This window comes from Eurosta solidaginis, chromosome 2 (assembly GCF_040869045.1).
Source record: "Eurosta solidaginis isolate ZX-2024a chromosome 2, ASM4086904v1, whole genome shotgun sequence".
NCBI classification, from domain to species: Eukaryota; Metazoa; Arthropoda; class Insecta; order Diptera; family Tephritidae; genus Eurosta; species Eurosta solidaginis.
The window spans coordinates 41653717-41673527 of NC_090320.1; positions in this window are offsets into that span (position 1 = coordinate 41653717).

Below are 19811 nucleotides of genomic sequence, written 5' to 3' on the forward strand. Positions count from 1 at the left end.
GACTCTTGATAAAAATTTGGAAAAATTTTTCAAATTGGTGTTGCACCGCCCACTTATGATAAAATCAATTTTACAAATATTATTAATCATAAATCAAAAATCGTGAAACGTGTCGTAACAAACTTCTGCAGAGAGGTTGCATTTACTATAAGGAATGACTTGAAAAAAAATTTACGAAATCGGTTAAGGACCACGCCCACTTTTATCTAAAAGATTTTTAAAAGGGTCGTGGACGAAAATAATAAGCTATACCTTACCGAAAAAGGGCTTTGTTTCAATAGAATTTTACTTTCTAAATTGAATTATAACATTAAATTGGAAAGCACTAAAATTTTTGAAAATGGGTGTGGCACCGCCCCTTTTATGACTAAGCAATTTTCTATGTTTCGGGAGCCATAACTCGAAGAAAAATTAACGTATCGTAATAAAATTTGTGTTGAGTGATTGACGTGAACAGACGTGTTTTTGCTGCGCTCTAATGTTTTCTTTAAATTTGTGCTTTTGTTGAGTCACTTAACAATAAAAATTAGTAAAATTGTGAAAGAGACATTGACTCTCTTAGTTTTTCTATGTTTATCATAGTTTATTAATTGCAATATTATGCCTTGTTTTTGTGGCCATAGAGTGGATCGCGCCCAAACTTCGGTGTAATGTGAAAATTGCAGAGAAATTTACTATATGAGTTGTGTTGTTGGTAGCTTGTCTGCCGACCTAAACCATCTAAACAATGCTGACAATATGTACATTTGTGGTTTGTGTGCTCCATCTCAACAAGACGAGTCTATTACTTCACATAACTCTTCTTTACAACAATAAGCTACTCTAGTGCAAATGCCTAATCCGCTAACTGCTAATGAAAATTTTGCTGAGTTGAAAATTTTTAACTCTCAGTTGCTTTCTGCTATGACTGTTTTGCATAAAGATAATGAGGGCTTACGAGAAAAAACAGATTCTCTTCAAGCTGAGGTTCGTGACTTGCATTGTAAGCTCACTGAGAACAATTCTATTTTGTCTCATTTGCTCACGAAATTTGAGAAATTGTGCTGTGTAAACAGCAACTTGTCTACATCAAAGCAGTCAGCTTCTTCGTGCGTGTCAACAGCCGCCAGTGGCTCTGTCGACGGTGCTGTTCATCCACCGTCGACACTGATGCCTAATAATGCTGCTGTTGCTAATATTTCAACTGCGCCTGGCTCTGCTGACGGCGTTGCTAAAGCCGTCGAGAGACTATACAACCAGACTGATACTGCTTCCTATGCACATCCACCGTCGAATATTCTGCCTCATGATGCTGCTGCTGTTGCTACCTCTTCAAGTGTGGTGCCTATTGTTAATGCGGCTGCTACGCAACTAACTTCGCCAACTCCGGTTACTGTTGACAAGTCCGGTAACTCAAACGAATGGAAAACAGTGCGAAATAAAAGGAATCGAAGAAATAAAAATGTAAATAAAGATAAAAATGAACATAAAATTCAAAATGACAATGGTGATGCTGACGCTGGTACAATTTCAATGCCTGAAGGTGTTAATAATAGTAATAATGCACACACGGTGAATGACAACATTAGACCCATCCAGCCATCCAATAACAATACTTCACCCCACGAGCCTATTGTTGATGCTGTCGAAATTGTTGATAATGAAAATGGGCAGTTGACTGAGATGATGCGTAGGGGGCGCAGGAATAATAATAATAACAAACAGGCTCGTATTATTGGTACTAGTGTTTGCACTGACCTTGATGTTGCCGATCGCTATAAATGGCTTCATATTTCCTCTTTATCGCCATCTGTGTCAGAGGTTAATATTATTGATTATGTGGATAAGCAAACAAAGATAGAGGCGAAATTTCTATCATGTGCCAGACTGGTTAAAAAAGATGTTTCGCTGTCTACTCTGACTCGAGTGAGTTTCAAGTTGGGTGTTCCCGAGTCGTCGTATGAGAAGGTGTTATGCTCAGATCTTTGGCCGGTGAACGTCGTGGTAAAGCCTTTTCAGTTTTTTCGAAGGGCTCATGGGAAGCCGCTACGGAGGTAGTAAGGCGTGACTTCCCCCCTATTAAAAATATCAGTGGACTGAAAATTTATTATCAAAATCTGTCTGGCATGAGGACCAAAGCTGACCTGGTGTACAAGTTTAGCGCGCAGTTAGATTATGACATGAAACATTTTTTGATTCTGAGTTTTTTACTCCAACCTTTTTAATGTATTTCGCAAGGATCGTGATGCAGAAAAAACTGGCCTCAATCGAGGCGGTGGTGTTTTAATTGCCGTCAAACGTGAACTTCGAGCTTCTTTAGTGCAACTAAAAATTAATGATACTTTGCTGGACCAGATCAGCGTTTGCTTAACTGGCACCACCTCGCAAGGTTCTCTGTACGTTATGGTATCATATGTACCACCTTCGAGCGCACTTGAGTTATACAAGGCTCACACAGACAATATTGTTTCTTTAGCTTTAAGTGGTTTAAGTGATAATCATCTCTGTGTGCTAGGTGATTTTAACCTATGTAATGTCAATTGGTCACTCAGTTTATCTAATAATGGCCTTACGCCTTCTAATCTTTGTGGAAATTATGAATTGTACCTCATTGATAATTTATTGAGCCTAAATTTATTTCAAATTAACAATAATGTTAATTCTCTAAACAGACTTTTAGATCTTGTATTTATTAGTGATAATATTAATTGTGAAGTAAGGGAGTGCATGAACCCTATTACGCCTAGTGACAGGCATCATTTGCCTCTAATTACTACAGTTAATTTTTATTGTTTTGCTTCGGAGAATTTTAAAAGCAGTGTTTCTTTCAATTTTAATTCATTTGATTTCTCCGGTTTTAATGATTGCTTATTTCAAATAAACTGGGAAGAGCTACTTGAGGGACTTGATACCGCTAATAGCTTCCGCACTTTCAAAACTATTTTATACAACCACTGCTTGGATTGGATCCCGGTTAAAAGAAACAGATCATATAAATTGCCATGGTATTCAAGGGACTTAAAGAAATTGAAGAATCTTAGGAACAAATACTTTAAAAAATTCAAAAACTCGAAGAATCATTTGTTTTTTACTAAATACAAGTTTTATCTTAGGAGTTTCAACAATTTGGATAAGTATCTATACACCAATGACATTCGTAACATTGAGTCGAGCATTAAATCGAATCCGAAATCTTTCTGGAATTGCATAAAGTCAAAAAAATGCTGCGTCAGTGTCCCAACAGGTGTTTTTCTCGATGACAGTTTTGCGAATTCTCCAACTGAAACAGCCAATTTATTTGCGGAGTTTTTCAAATCGAATTTTGACCCAGAAGATAATAATCAAATATTTGAATTTCCGGAGAGTCAGGACTGTGCTGTTAACTTTGGATCGCTATGTCTCTCTTCTGAGGATATTAGCAAAGCCATTAATAAATTAAAATCCTCTTATCGGTCTGATGCTGATGGCTTGTGCCCTATAGTGCTAAAGTGCTGTCCAGCTTTAGTATATCCGTTAAGACTGATCTTCAATAAATCTTTGTCTTCTGGGACGTTCATTAATGATTGGAAAATAACTTCCATTACCCCAGTCTTTAAAAGTGGTAACAAGAACGATGTCCGCAACTACAGGCCCATATCCAAGCTGTCTACTATTTCCAAGATTTTTGAGCATGCCGTCAATGCAAAGCTAAGTTTTGCTGTTAAATCTCTCATTTCTCCCTATCAACATGGATTTGTCGCTGGCAGGTCAACTGTTTCTAATCTTGCTGTCTTTAGTGAATATTGTATTGAGTCATTTTCTGCTGGGTTTCAGGTGGATTGCATCTACACAGATTTCTCTAAAGCTTTTGATAGAGTTTCTCATAGAGTTTTACTAGGAAAATTAGATTCTCTTGGCTTTCATTCTTCGTTTCTGCAATGGATTGCCTCTTATTTATTTAACAGGCAATGTGTTGTTAATACTGATGGTGTATCCTCCAGGCCTTTTGTTGCCACTTCTGGTGTATCTCAGGGTAGTATATTGGGACCGTTATTTTTTATTCTTTTTATCAACGACATTAGTAGTTGCTTCTCGTTTGCCAAATGTTTGCTTTACGCTGATGACCTGAAGCTATTCTCAGCAATTAAGGGGCCAGATGATGCCTCAAGATTACAAAATGACATTAACAAACTTTACCACTGGTGCGAGGAATCTCATCTTTCCTTGAACCCCGCCAAATGTTTCCACATAACTTATGCGAAAACAACTAGTACACTACATACGATTTACAGAATTTCAAATTGTGAGCTTCAGTGTGTTAATGGGATTAAAGATCTTGGTATTATCTTTGATAGTAAGTTCTCGTTTAACAATCACGTAAACTATATAACTGCTAAATCATATTCTATGATTGGTTTCGTTAGGCGTAATACTATAAAATTCTCAGATCCGTATACGATCAAGTCATTATTCACGGCCTTTGTTAGGTCGCGTTTGGAATATGCAGTTTTTATTTGGAGGCCCAGCCAGCAGACAGCTGTAAATAGAATAGAGTGTATACAGAAGATCTTTCTTAAATATGCTCTTCGACCTTTAAACTTCTCTGAACCTATGCCTCCTTATTCTTCTCGTCTCTTGCTATTAAACCTTAAGACCTTGTTGGATCGTAGATCTATTATCTGCTTAAGTTTCGCTTATAACATTATTAATAGGTTTACTGACTGCCCGTACTTGCTGGAGCAGTTTCGATTTAATGTCCCTCAACGTTCTCTCCGAAATTTCTATCCCTTTTATGGTAATAATCTTAGAACTAATTATGCCTGTAATGCTCCTATTGCCCGTGCTTTACGTGAGTTTAACTAGGAACACCCGGCACAACAGTCACGAGAGGCTGAAGGGGGCCTCGAATACTCTAAACCAAAAGAGCAATGGGAGGACGACGACGTCAAGACGGAGGTGCTGGAGGGCGACAAACAGCCCAATGGTGCTGCGAGTCCTACAGATAAACTTCCAACACAGTAAAGTGGCGTCGAGCGAACTCCTCCTAACCCTTGAAGAGGGTTCGTTTGACGTGGCGCTGATACAGGAGCTGTGGCTCTCATCGGGAGGAAAGGTTTCTCGACTTAGCGCACGCGGTTTTGGCGTTTACTACGCGCAAACGGAATGACAAGTTCGAGCTGTAGTAATGGTAAGCAAACAGCTGCATTCATATATGCTGCCTAATTACACCACTGAGGACCTCGTAGCGGTGGCCGTTGAGCAAAAGAATAAGCAGGCATTTATCCTGGCGTCTTGTTACATGGCCCGTGCTGCGGAGGTTCCGCCGATGGAGTGAAAAATGCTAGTACAGGAGGAAGGGCGCAAAGGACGGTTGGTCATAGGCGCAGATGCAAATGCGCACCACAATGCGTGGGGAGGAGGAGATAGGAACGAGAGAGCTGAATATCTATTTTGTTACATCCTGCAAACCAATTTGCAGATAGCCAACAGGGGAAATGTCCCTACATTAATTGGTCCAACATCCAGCAAATGTTCTGGATATTACATCGAGCTCCGAGCGTGATATATCAAGGTATGATTGGATGGTTCTTGATAGACCATCCTTCTCCGACCATGCGTATATCAGCTTCAGCGTCCCCCTAAAGAGGGCAGAGAAGGGAGGAACCTTTAGAAACCCTTGGTCAACGAACTGGACTAAATTTGAGAAAGAGGTAGAAACAAAACTGGGACAACCCAAAGAGGTTGCCAATGTGGAGGAACTGGGGGAGTCGAATGAATTCATAACAAAGACGCTTATGACTGCATATAAAAAAGCTTGCCCTCTAAGAAGATTTAGAGGAAAAGCAAAGCCGCCTTGGTAGAGCAATGAGCTGAGTTTTCTAAGAAGACAGGTAAAAAAAATGTTTAAGCTCTCAAAGACCGCGGAAATCGAAGCGTGTCGGGACGAGTACAGGGATCTACTGAGGATCTACAAGCGTGAAATTTCCAGGGCGAAGAGAATCTCATGGAAAAGTATCTGTACGGACATAGACTGTTCCAGCAAAACAGCACGGTTGAAAAAATTCTAGCAAGGGGAAATATAGTCCAGGGACTAATAAAGACAGAGAACGGGGAATGGTCACGTAATAGTGAGGAATCCCTTGAGGTGCTTTCGACACACATTTCCCATCGGAAGACGGTTTGGAAAAGCCAGCAGACATCACTCACACTTCAATCACGGAGCGGGTAGCACCGGGCTTGGTGACCGATACCAAGATAGAATGTGCAGTGAAAACGTTTTCTAAGTTTAGATCGCCGGGGCCTTGCTACAAATTTCAAGTATGGCGGTCGTGGAATGGCTTAAAATAATATTCGATGGGTGCATAAGGCTGAATCATGTACGGCGCTCTTGGAGAACTGCTCGTGCAGCTTTCCTACCAAAGGAGGGAAGATCGGGCACGTGTATCCCAAAGATTATAGACCCATTAGTTTAACATCATTTCTGCTCAAAACCTTTGAGAGGCTGATAGATGTGTACATAAAGCCCAACGTGGATGAAAAGCTGCTCTCCACAACACAGCATGCGTACACCAAAGGCAAGTCGGTAGACACCGCATTACATAGGGTGGTAATAAGCATAGAGAAATCCCTGGAATATAAAGAGTATGCTCTAGGAGTCTTCTTGGACATTGCAGGGGCTTTCAATAATGTTGCAAAATGGGTGATTATGGACGGTCTTAATTAAATTAAAGTACATCCTGCCTTAATCAGATGGGTCGGCTGCATGTTAAATTGCAGAAAGATTACATCACAATGGGGATTGTACGAGGCCACGAAATAAGTGGACAGGGGCACGCCGCAGGGAGGGGTGCTATCACCTCTGCTGTGGACGCTGGTCATAAACCAACTGCTCAGGCGATTTGACGAGGGACCCGTAAAACTTACGGCTTACGCAGATGACGTTGCAATTGTCATAAGTGGAAAGTGCCTTCCAACGATTAGTTCTTTGATGGATCGGGTGCTTCGGGATATTTATACCTGGGCATCTAATGTCGGGTTGAAAGTCAATGAGGAGAAGACGTATATGGTCTTGTTTACAAAGAGGTACAAGGTCCCAAATTGGCCCAGGCCTAAGTTAGGAGGGGTGACCTTATAGGAGAAACTTTGCACAAAATATCTAGGAATCATCCTAGACAGAAAGCTGTCATGGAAGCTCAACGTGGAGGAGAGGGTCAAGAATGCCTCAACGGCACTCTATGCATGTAAAAGAATGATGGGCTGTACGTGGGGCTTATCGTCCTCTCTTTCCCATGGGTTTTTTACAGCGATTATAAGCCCTATTCTATTCTATGGAGTTCTTGTTTGATGGAAAGCCACACAAAATACAACATACCTCAAAAAATCATAGGGGGTATGCAGACTATCGATGCTTAGCATTACGGGAGCCCTGAAAACAACCCCGACCGCTGCACTGTATGCCATTCTGCACATTCCACCTGTAGACCTGGTAGCAAAGAACAAAGCATTAACGACCGCAACCAGGCTCAGTGCCTCGGGCAGCTTGAGCGCCGACCATATGGCCATAGTAGTATAGCGAACGAACAGACTAACAGACCTGATTCCCTATCTGCTCCTCGAGGGAGATCTTAAGGCCACAATAGAGGTGGACGGTTGCCGCAAGGGTGCGCAAATGGCGGACGAGGCGACACATGTGTATACAGATGGTTCCAAAGTGGTGGAAGGAGTAGAGTCTGCGGTATACTGTGCTGATCCGGAAATAAGCAGATCCTACAGGCTGCCGGATTACTGTAGCGTTTTTAAGCGAAAATATTAGCCGTAGCCAAAGCAGTAGAAACCCTGGAAGAGAATGGCTTAAGCTGCAACCGTGTTAAATTTTATATTGACAGTCAAACAGCAATTAAGGCAATAATCTCGCATGGAACAGCATGTAGATGCAAGTTAGAGTGTAAGCAGTCTCTGGAGAGAATCGGGACAGGGAGAAGCATACATCTATATTGGGTCCCAGAGCACATGGGAATAGATAGGAATGAAAAAGCGGACGAACTAGCTAAAAATGGCGTATCCTTTGAAGTTTTCTCCGTAGACGTCCCAATTAGACTGGGCGAAATTAAGCGAAAGCGAGAGGTGCACATGATCGACCAAACAGGAAAGGCGTGGGTTCAAGCGCGGGGCTGTAAATTGTCGAAAATTATGTGCAGGTCTTACAACCTTAGACTAAAGTTGCTTCTATCATTAAAAAGAGAGGACTGTAGACTCATGACTGATATTCTGACTGGACACTGCCTTCTGGCGTCACATGCCTTTAAATTAGGCTTGGTCAGTGATAGCAGATGTAGGAAGTGCGTGATGGAGGAGGAAACGATCGAGCACGTTCTGTGCTCGTGCCCTGCACTTGCCAGGCTAAGACTCCAGCTATTAGGAGTGATACAGCTGTCAGATCTAGAAGCAGCATGTGGCTTAAGTCATAGGAATTTTCTAGTATTTGCCAAGAGCACGGAGTTATTTTAGTAGGTCCTGGTTTTTGATAAGGCTTTCTCAGTTTGGTCGTTAAAGCAAACTTCTGGTAACACTACGGACTCAATCAGTGAGGTCCTCATGGACCGGCCAGTTCAACCTAACATAACCTAGCAAAAAATAGTTTTGAATCAATGATATTTCAGTTATCAAGCTTTATTGTAAGAGGAAATGGGGAGACATTTTTTTAAATGGGTGGTGCCACGTGTTATGTAGAAAAGTAATTTATCTGAAGTGGAATGTACAATTGAAGCTCACGCTGAGTATATAATGTTCGTTTACTCCAGATTTTAGACACCTTTACTTGTTTATTTTACTCATTTCTCTCGCGTTTTAATTTTAAAATTTCTTAAAATGGGCTACATAGATTTCAAGCTGACTAATCTCAAATCTGCCAAAAAAGGACTAAAGGGGATCAATTATGCCCAAATTTTTACAAAAGAAATCAATCGGAGACCAATCTCTTTAGGGATTAATCACACTATTTTTTGCAGAATTATTACTCACATAGTTATACACGCATATAAGCAGAAGACAAAAGTGGATACCAGATACTTAAAGAGAAATAAATAAGCGGTTGTTCGAGAAAGTTGTTCGTGAAAAGTCTAGACGTTAGTGGAACCGAGAGTATAAAAACAGCGCAAGCTGAGGAATAAGGAATTAGTTTGATTCCTATAGAAATTGAAGAACGCGAGTTTTGTAGTAGTGCTACTGCCGCAGTAGAATTGTAAATAAAGAAAATTTTTCCATATTGAATATTTGAGTTATTTATTCGACAGTGCAGCGACTCGAACGTTAACAGAAGCTGCATAATAATCAGGAATTTCCTAAAAATCGTTACAACATTTTTTTTGCGTTTTCGAGATGGCTCGCCCCCAGCTGAAAATTGCTGCAGTTTTGTTCCTGCTTGTTCGTCTTTATACCCAGCAATATTTGTTTATTTTATTTATGAAATTAAGTATGTTAGGGTGTGTCACAAACACACCGACAGATAGACGAACGGATGAACGGTCATGGCTAAATCAATTCCTCTTTTCATCCTCAGCATTTTGATATCTGGGCGATCCTCGGTAAACTGTACAATTTCACCGGCGGATTTGGATTGAAAATTTTTCGCAGATAGAAGTTGTCCGAATTTAGTTTTGTTATCATTATGTAATAAAAAAGCTAAATTTTTTACCATTCTACTACAACTATAAAGAAAAAAAGGTTATTCATAAATATGTAGAACAGGGAGGCTACTTAATGCTGATGTTAACTATTTGGTATATAAATTGTTTTGTCGGACTAAATTAGACCGTTTATGTGCTTTTATGTTTGATTCAAGGTTCTGGGTGTTAAAGTTATAAAATTGAAAATGGACAAATTGAAATTGCCACGCAACTGACATTTCGATTTTACGTGCTGAATACGACGCTTGTACTTAAAGTTTTTTATATTCTATACCTTGGTTTTTTCGTCTCAATGAAAACTTTTAGGATATAAAATAATCGGTATGATAAACTTATTTGGTTTCTTGTAATAACATACCACGTAACTGACCTGTTTTTTTTTTACATCGTCGTTTTCCCCATTTTATTGCTATGCCAAACACTCAAGTGTCAGTGTGATCGTCCTCTTTTATATTCTATCTTTCGCAGTGTCAAATTATCCACCAGATGGTGATAATGATAGCACAATGGAAAGCGAGCGAAATTGTTCAAAACTGATGGACAAGATTCGATACGTAATTTATGTCTCGAAATCGCATTTTTTCATCACAAATCTTTACGAATAGAACAAAAGTTTTACCGAAAGACAATAAAATCATGCCAATTTGTCGTACATATTTTTGAAATAAATCAATGATACTTCGACCGAGATTTGAAAAACGTTGTTGAGGACATTCCACGCAACTGACATTTGGGGTATATATCACAATCTCATAGACGTTCTATTCAAATATTTGACTGTTTTTGCATGTGCTCTATTTAAACAAATCAAAACTAACAAAATAACATCAAACTTGTACAGTCAATTATTGATTTTACTGTTAATAACACGAATGGACACAAATTGTACAGTTTACTGAGAATCGCCAATCTCGAAGTCTATATTTACTTATCTCGATTCGTTTATGCCTGTTATGTTACTCTGGGTGAAAAGAACGCTGAGTATAACAAGATTTACCTTGAGTAGCCTTAACTTAAATTTAGAGGTACTTTTGTTATTCCAAATTCTTGGAATCTTATTTTTTATTTACGCAACTCAATTGGGTATAAATAGCGCCCACAAAATGAATCTAGGTGTACTTTATATTTTAAAAGTGGTAAAAAAGTTAAAATAAAATGAATCTACGATATAATTTCGCGCTTCTGCCTGTCCTGCTTAGCTCCATTTTATGCTATACGATTGCCGAATATCGCGTTATAAATGGAATAAATATAATTATAACGAGAATCCCACATACAGTGGCAATACTTCATAATAACGACCATACATGTGTTGGTTCCATAGTCAGTCGTAAATCGGTGGTTACAGTAGCGCATTGCGTAAATGGTATAAATAAGATTGATCTCCTCGTTTTAGTTGGTGTAACCAACATATTCTTAGATCTAGGGCAAACATACTGTGTGGAAAAAATAAATGTTCATCCTCATTATAACCAAGAAGCAGGTTTTATGGATATTGCTGTGGTTAAAGTGATTTTACCCTTTGAAGAGAATGAGGCAGTAAAAATAATACCACTTTGCAATGAGCAATTAGAACAGGGAAAACTTATGCAAGTTAGTGGATGGGGTCTGTGTCATGTAAACAATGAAACTCATTCTCCTATACTCAAAACTGCGCTCGTGAAAATAAAAGAACATGGGAATACAGAAGAAACCATGTCTGCTGTTGGGTGTACAGGAGATTTACGGGATGGAGATATTGGAGCAGCAGGCGTTATTAATAATCAACTTTGTGCGGTGGCACAACGTATCATGAACAGTTCTCCGAATATATATATAAATGTAACAAGTCCACGTGTTAAAGAGTTTATAAGAAATAACCTGTAACTGATGGATGTTATTATAAAATGACTGTTGATTGGAATATCACCCTAACACGACTGAGCCCCGAATTTCGAAACATGTTGAGATTGGGCGTTTTCGGAACAGCAGTTGAAATATGGTGATATTCCGCTCAGCAGTCGAAATGATTATATTTTTTTCCTTTTATCATGTACTAATAAATGGTTATAATTGTGAGTAAAATAAATATATTTTATTGTATGCAATGAAAGTGTAACGCATGTATGTAAATGAATTAAGTTGTGAAACGCAACTTTGATACAACTTTAAAGTTCCCTCGTGTATGAATAGATAATGAGATGAAAACAAAATTGCGGCTGATTCAACGAATTCTATGGAAGTCAATCTAATCAGTTATTGAAGCCATTAAATAATGCCTTAGTCATAACGAGACCATAGCCAACCAATTAGTTTTTGCTTTTCCCCCATATCCATAAACTATAAATTTTCGCGTTGGTGAATTTATTTATATTTTGTGGATTGTATTTTTCGTTCTGGAATTTTTCGTGTTTTCGATTTTATGAAATTATGACATTTTTTAGGTTAAGAGAAAAATAAGCGATGCTTATATACATATATCTAAGATTAAGTGAAAATATGGTTACGAATTGGGCCTGGTGAATATGACAAGTTTTGAAGGCCCTGCAAAAGAGGCGATATTTTACCAAAATAGGATTTTACTTTTTCAATAGGTGTCGCTGGATGTCGCACTGATGGAGATTTTTAGAAAACCCTCGGAAAGCGGTGCCACTATTTAAAAAAATACTTGGCGCGTTTTATCATAAAGTTAATTTAAGCCTAAGCTTCGCTTTCAATGTTGCGTTGTGCTTCTTTTTAGTTTTTTCTACAAATTGGAGGGACCTACATGTATATACAATGCCGACAGAAATACCTTCGGAGTATTTGCAAAACCACTGCTTAGGGGCAATCCCGCTTAGAAGAACTTATTTTCCAATTGAAACAACGTTTTTCTAAGTTGTTGATGTTGCTTTGCAAGGGACTTTAATCGAAGAGCTTCAATGTGTTTGGCGGAGCACGCTACTACCATCCCAGCATACACAGTATCTGAAATTAGTGCCCTAGTGTATCTCTTATCGAAAACTAGATTAGAGATCTAGGTTAGAATTCGATTAGAGAACTTTTTGGGAAACATTTGAAATGCGATGCTGTCAGAGTTATCAATTATTTGTAGGACATGAACACTCTTCCTTAGGTCAGATAGGAGAGTATTGAATTATGCAAAGCAGTGATAGAATATTACATGCTGATACAGTTATGCATATCACTATAGTGCGAGCACAAATTACGCAAGGGATTATTTTTAGCAAAATTTTGTCGGCAAATTGATAGGTGGAAAGGCACATAGTGGCCAAATGTTGTTTTAGGGCAGCGAAGTTTAGGTGACTGACAAGGTAAGAGGAGTCTCTCTCACCGATTATGAGCTTGTGAAGGAAAATTATCCCAAGTAATATTCTTCGGTTTTCCAAAGTTGGCAAACTAATAAGAAGCAGCCGGGCAGCGCGGGACATACGAGCAGTACTCAAGTATTGGATGTATTAAAGATGTGAAAAGAAGCTTAGGGAGATACGGATCATCGAACCCTTTGGCACACCATTTCACAAATCCAAGTACCCCGTTGCTTTGTTCACAATTGATGAAATATGCATATTCAAACACAGTTTCGTATCAAAGAGAACTCCCAGATCACTTAAAACAAATATATGCTCCAAGAACGTGGTATTTAACGTATAAGATGTCAAAATTGGCTGCACACGATAAAATATCATCAGCTTGCATTTAGAATAGTTTAAATGTAGTAAATTCGCTCTACACCAGCATTGAAAAGTGTCCAAGTCGGCCTGCACGAGATGGAAAGAGGGTAACTCAGAGGGAGAAATGAATAGCAGAGTTTAACATCATCCGCATACATAAGAGTAAGAAAATTTTTAGTAAATCGTTTATGAACAGGGTAAAAAGTAATGGACCCAAATAACTACCCTGAGGAACCCCGGTCGTTACATTAAACTTCTTAGAAATACAACTGCAATCCGGAGAAGTAAATGCTTCGGAAATCCAAGATAATCAAGTTTAAAATTTAGAAGTTCATGATTGACAGAGTAAAAGACTTTACTGAAGTTTGCCTTTTGTTTAAAAATCCGTCCATTACTAAAGAGGTAAGCTCTAACAGTTTGGTAGTGGTTGATCTTCGAGGTACAAAACCATGCTGGCTAGGCGACAGTAAAGGGCTTCACATGTGCTGAAGGTGGCGAGTAATTACTGCTTCAAAATTAATGGCAGTGACCCAGATTCCATGGATAGCTTGAATAATTTAATAATCGGCTCAGATAAATTCACGGCACAGTACTTAAGCACACAACTAGGAACACCATCAGGCCGCGGAGGAAAAATTGGTTTCAAATCAATAAGATTCCGAAGAACAGTTTTGTTATCAATAACTGGATTTATAATGCAACTCAAACCTTCTAATTTATACGGATATTGACCAGATTGAAATGATTTAGATGAACACGCCGATTCAAAGAACTCTGCAATTAAATCCGCGATGCCATTATCTTCCATTCAAAAGTGAAGGCCGCTGGAAATTCAGAAGAAATTTTTTTTGGTTTACTGGAAAGCTGAAGTTTACAACTGGTTAATTAATTTTTATAACACACTTGATTAAGATAATGAAATTTAGAACGAGAAACTAGATACTTTAAAACGCCAGATAGTATTGCTGATCACTTATAATGTTTATAGAGCATAGATTTGTTGTTATTAAGTCTCACAAGTTGTTAAGAGAACCACGGTGGCTTATTTGACCCTACACTAAAGCATCGGAGGGGAACACAACTTTCCAGGAAGCAATTAATAGTATCGTAAAATAAGGAAATTTGCTGATTCTTGGTCACAACACGCACACAAATCTCACCAATCATGATTAGTAGTCAATTCGTTTAGTTTAATGAAGTTGGCTTTAAAGAAATATCTCGAACGAGATTGTAATTTTGATGCATCAAACACAGTAGGAAGTAGAACAATATCAAGAGTAATTTCATCCGTAGTGTGTAGGGGATCCTCAGGAAGAGATAATCGAGAAATACGATTGAGAGTCGTACCCACAGAGTCAACCGCAAATACCAAATCAAGAGCCATATTCTTACAATTTAACACATCGTTGATTTGAACGGGAGATGTATCCAATAGATAGTTAAAAAATTCGTGTTGAGTTCTAAGTGCCACTTATGTTTATCCAGTTCACAGATGGCAAATTAAAATCACCAAGAACTACTAGACGATCTTTTTCTCGTAACTGAGAGTACAAATTACGAATACTAAGTTATGGTAAGAATAAATAAGCAAATCCGAACCAGTCGGTATATATGAACAGCAAACGAATAAACTGTAACTATGTGCTGACAGCTTCACTGCTATAAATTCTATGTCAGATGAGTTTAGTTAGTGTGCGTCCCAACGCAAATTTAGTTAGGGTGTGTCGAATGGCATTGTGCGATGTAATTATTTGTTTGAGCTTCGCCCAATTTGATGGTATTATACATATTCCATATCTCGATTAGATATAATGCCTTCTTCCCACGTTGGTGTGTTCCAGGAAGTGGTAATCTTAATATATAAAAAGCACGTGTCACACAATTGAGGCCAATGGACTCCTAAACTACTAAACCGATTTTGAATTTGCTTTTCACCCCGTGTGTAGTTTGATCTAACTTGAAATATAGGATAGGTGACTGGGTGAATAGGGTCTCGAGATATAGGCCAAAACGTGGACCCGTGTACCCCTAGAGTGTGTTTATAGAATATGGATATCAAATGAAAGCTGTTGATGAGTGCTTTAGTAGGGGGTAGATTTCATACCACTGGGTGACTAGGGTCTCGAGATATAGGCCAAAACGTGGACCCGGGTACCCCTAGAGTGTGTTTATAGAATATGGATATCAAATGAAAGCTGTTGATGAGTGCTTTAGTAGAGGGTAATCTTCATACCCCTGGGTGACTAGGGTCTCGAGATATAGGCCAAAACGTGGACCCGGGTACCCCTAGAGTGTGTTTATAGAATATGGATATCAAATGAAAGCTGTTGATGAGTGCTTTAGTAGAGAGTAATTTTCATACCCCTGGGTGACTAGCGTTTCGAGATACAGGCCAAAACGTGGCCCAGTGAATGCCTAGACAGTGTTTATACAATATGGATATCAAATGAAAGCTATTGATGAGTGCTTTAGTACAGAGTAATATATTATCCAGAGATGGACTGGGACTGGGATTAGGACTAGGACTGGGACTGAGACTCGGAGTGGGACTGGGACTGGGACTGGAATAAAATACATACCACCTTCTGGGACAGGCCATAAGGGATGCAGAATAATGAGGAGAAATTGAGAGAAGAGAAAAGAGAAAAGAGAGAAGGAGATTGAAAAAAAGATAGAATGAGACGAAGATGGAGATAGATGGAGCGAAAAATACGTAGGGAGGAGTGAATAAAAGGATTAGGAAAAAGTGAAGAGCGTTGGAGGATAGAGTCAGATGGAAAAAGCTTATTAAAATGTGTGCAGATTTTTTTTTTTTTATTTTTTGATTGCCCAAATTTAGGGCAGGACAACGTCTGTCGAGTCTTCTAGTCTAATATATATTAACTCGAAATAACTCAATAAGTTTTGTGTTGCGGAATTATAAATAATATAATAAATTTTTCAATTTCATAGCGAAAAATGCACAAATTTTAACTTAATTGCAGACCCAATTATTGGATGTCTGAAACAATTTTTTGGTGGATTGGAAAAAACAACTATGAACCAATGCTTCAGAAAGACTAGACGGCTGAAAAAAATTTCAGAAGTCAAAATTCAAAAATAATCAGACAACAAAAAAAAAAAAGCAATTAATTTTGCGGGACAAGAAAAAGAAATAATTTTTTAATGCTTGTGAAAGTTTGCAAAACTTAAGTGAAATTCGATATTAATCGAATACTTTTAAGATCCCTAATGCACACCCCTAAAGCATAGACATTTAAACGTTTACAAGGCGCGTCATCAGAGGCTTGTTTTGTCTTTTGGAGCGTTATTTTACGTGACGGGTGCCACGCACAGCACACAACCCACACATTAACTTTGCATCATCGGCATGGATTTGTATCTGCACCAAAAGTAAAATATAGTCGCGGCAAATTTTTTTGTTTCACGGATAAATTACGTCAAATTTACAGCAATTTACCCAATGGCCTTCGTGACATTGCATCGGCATTTCCATGCGTACTACTTTTCGGTGCTCAATGGAAAAGTCATAGGTTTGTAGTCGCTCGATCCACCGTGCCAATTGACCTTCTGGATTACGGAACTGCAGGACCCATTTCAGTGCTGCGTTATTTGTCCTGACGCGGAATCGCTGCCGGTAGAAGTATTTGTGAAAATGTTTAATGCACTCTACCAACGCCAACATCTCTCTCCGTGTAACGCAATAGTTCCTCTCTGTTTTTCCAATCGAACGGCTTTAATATGTAACTACCTTCTCCTGTCTATCGACCAGTTGTGATAAAACGCCTCCCATAGCATATCCACTCACATCAGTATCTACAATAAACGTTGCTCCTGGAATTGGATATGCCAACATTGGGCAGTGCACAAACGCTCTTTCAATGTTTGGAAAGCCACTTCCTGCTCCTTCTTCCATTCGAAAGCACTATTTTTTTTTGTAAGCTAGTGTAGGCTATGGGCTAAGCTGGAAAAAATTTGGTACAAATCGGCGGTAATATGTGCACAGCCCAATGAAACTTCTTAACTCATGAAGATTCTGTGGTCTTGGCCAATCCTTTACTGCTTCTATCTTTTCATTGGCGGTGCAAATGCCCTCCGTCGGTACTTTATGGCCCAAGTAAATAACGTGCTTCTTGAACAGAGAACACTCTTTGGGACTAAGTTTCAGACCAGCACCAGCCATTCTCTGGAAAACTTGCTATAAGTTCTTAAGATGTTCATCAAAGTTCTTTCCCAATACGATGGTGTCGTCCTGGTACACCAAGCTTGTTTTACAGTGTAGTCCTTTCAATACCTGATTCATGAGTCTCGCAAAAATAGCTGCTGCATTACAAAGTCCAAAAGGCATCACTGTAAATTATCAAAGACCATCTCCGACACTGAAGGCTGTTTTCTCCTTGTCTTCCTCCTTCACCTCCACTTGCCAGTAGCCGCTTTTCAAGTCCAGTGTGGAAAACGATTTCGTACCGCGTGTCCAGGGTGTCGTCAATTCTTGGCAATGGGTAGCTATCCTTTTTCGTAACGTCATTCAACTTGCGGTAGTCTACGCAGAACATCATTTTTCCATCTTTCTTCTTCACAAGTACCACCGGTGAGCTCCATGGACTAGCTGATGGTTCGATGACGCCGCTGTCGATCATTTCTTGTATGATTTGACTCACAACTTCCCGCTTCGCCAGTGGAACACTACGAGGAGCTTGACGGCCTCCCATCTCCAGTGTCAATTTGATGTTTCACAACGTTGGTGCGGCCTGGGTTGAAACCATCTGGTCAAATATGTTTGCGTACTTTAGGAGCAGTTGGTTTCCCTTATCAGAAAGATGAATATTGCTAGTTAAAACGTTTTCCTGGAGCTGTTCACAATTGATTACTTCAGCCTCTTGTCATCTTTCCAATATAGTTCCTCTGGTCAATTTGAGTGGTGACTTGAACTCATTGAGTACTCTTACCGGAATACGTCCATCTTATTTAGACATAGCCAGATTTTCTCCTACAAATATATTCGGTGTTGATTTGGTTGCAGCCTCGACAACCAACAATTTCCATAAACCTTTGTTCAGATTACTGCCTTCGATTTTGGGGGGTATTTGCTCATTCTCCTCCTCCAGCAATCATTCACTGCTGTAGCCTTTCTCGTACCCGAAATTAAGTGGTACATCCATGTTCTTATATCAAATCGTCTTGCTTGGAATGTCGATTAATGCCTTGGTCGATTAAGAAGTCCACTCCAATTATGATTTCGTCAACAATCTCTGCCACTATAAAATTGTGTACTACCGCGGCGTTCCCAATTGCGAATTCGAATGCTACTTCTCCTAGAACTGTGGTGTCTTCCCCAGTAACTTTACAAAATCTTGCTCCAAGCAATGGTCTTATCTTCTTGTTGACTAAATCCGATCGAATGATGGAATGTGATGCACCCGTATCTACAGTCAGTAAACGTTCCTTTCCATCCACATGTCCTACGACAGTAAGATTGCTTGACCTTATTCCAATTTGCGAGATAAATTATGGGGCATTCAATTAAGGGAGCCAGCTGTCGCCTCTTGCGGCTGACTGCTTTTGTTGAACGGCTGAGTGGACTGGAGATTTGGTCATCTCATTCAGCTCTACGTTTACGGCCACCCACATTGTTGGAACTATTAGGACCGGTGCTGCAATGACTTTCAATGTGGCCTGGGTTGCCGCACTTGAAACATTTCATAACTCCAGCATTTTTCTGTTGTGAAACCTTCAGTGCTCGCAAAATTGTGGCTACGTAATCTGGCCTTTCTACTTCCACACGATGGGCTTTGTACGCTGGCTTACTCAAAAGTGAGGCTGTTTCCTGGGTCAGTGCATAGGATACCGTTTCAGCAAAGGTTTGCTTTGGGTTTGCGTATGTAGCTCGCTCCATTTCGACTTCATGTATGCCATTTATAAAACGCTGAATCTTTACTCTTTCAGTTTATTCCACGGGTGCGTCCGCATTTGCAAAATGGGCCAATCTTTCAATATCTGAAGCAAACTCCTGCAAAGTCTTGTTAGATTTTTGGTAGCGGCTTTGCAATTCTATTTGGTAGATTTGTTTCCTGTGTTCGCTTTCGTAACGTCATTCTACAGCAGCCATTAATATTTCATAGTCGTTTCGCTCTCCTTGGGGAATCGTCTGTAGGATTTCAATGCTATGAATAGAGCTGCAACTTTATCTTCAGCATTCCAGTTGTTCACTGCTGCGGTGTTCACCTTTGGATTACTCCGGAAATTGTTGGGCGATTTGTTTGCATCTTCTTTATAAGACCTCTCAAAGCTTTTATTTTGGCATCAATTTTGTCCTCGCGCTGTACAATTTTTGTATCCTGTGCTTCTAACTGCGAAGACATTTTTTCCACCTGCAATGATAAGCGCTCCTCTTGCGCTTCCATCTTGGATGTAATCTGTGTCAACATATCTGAAATACGCGTTTCTTGTGCTTCAATCTTCGATGTTATTTGTGACGAAATTTCTGAAAAACGTGCTTCTTGTCATGTCTCCT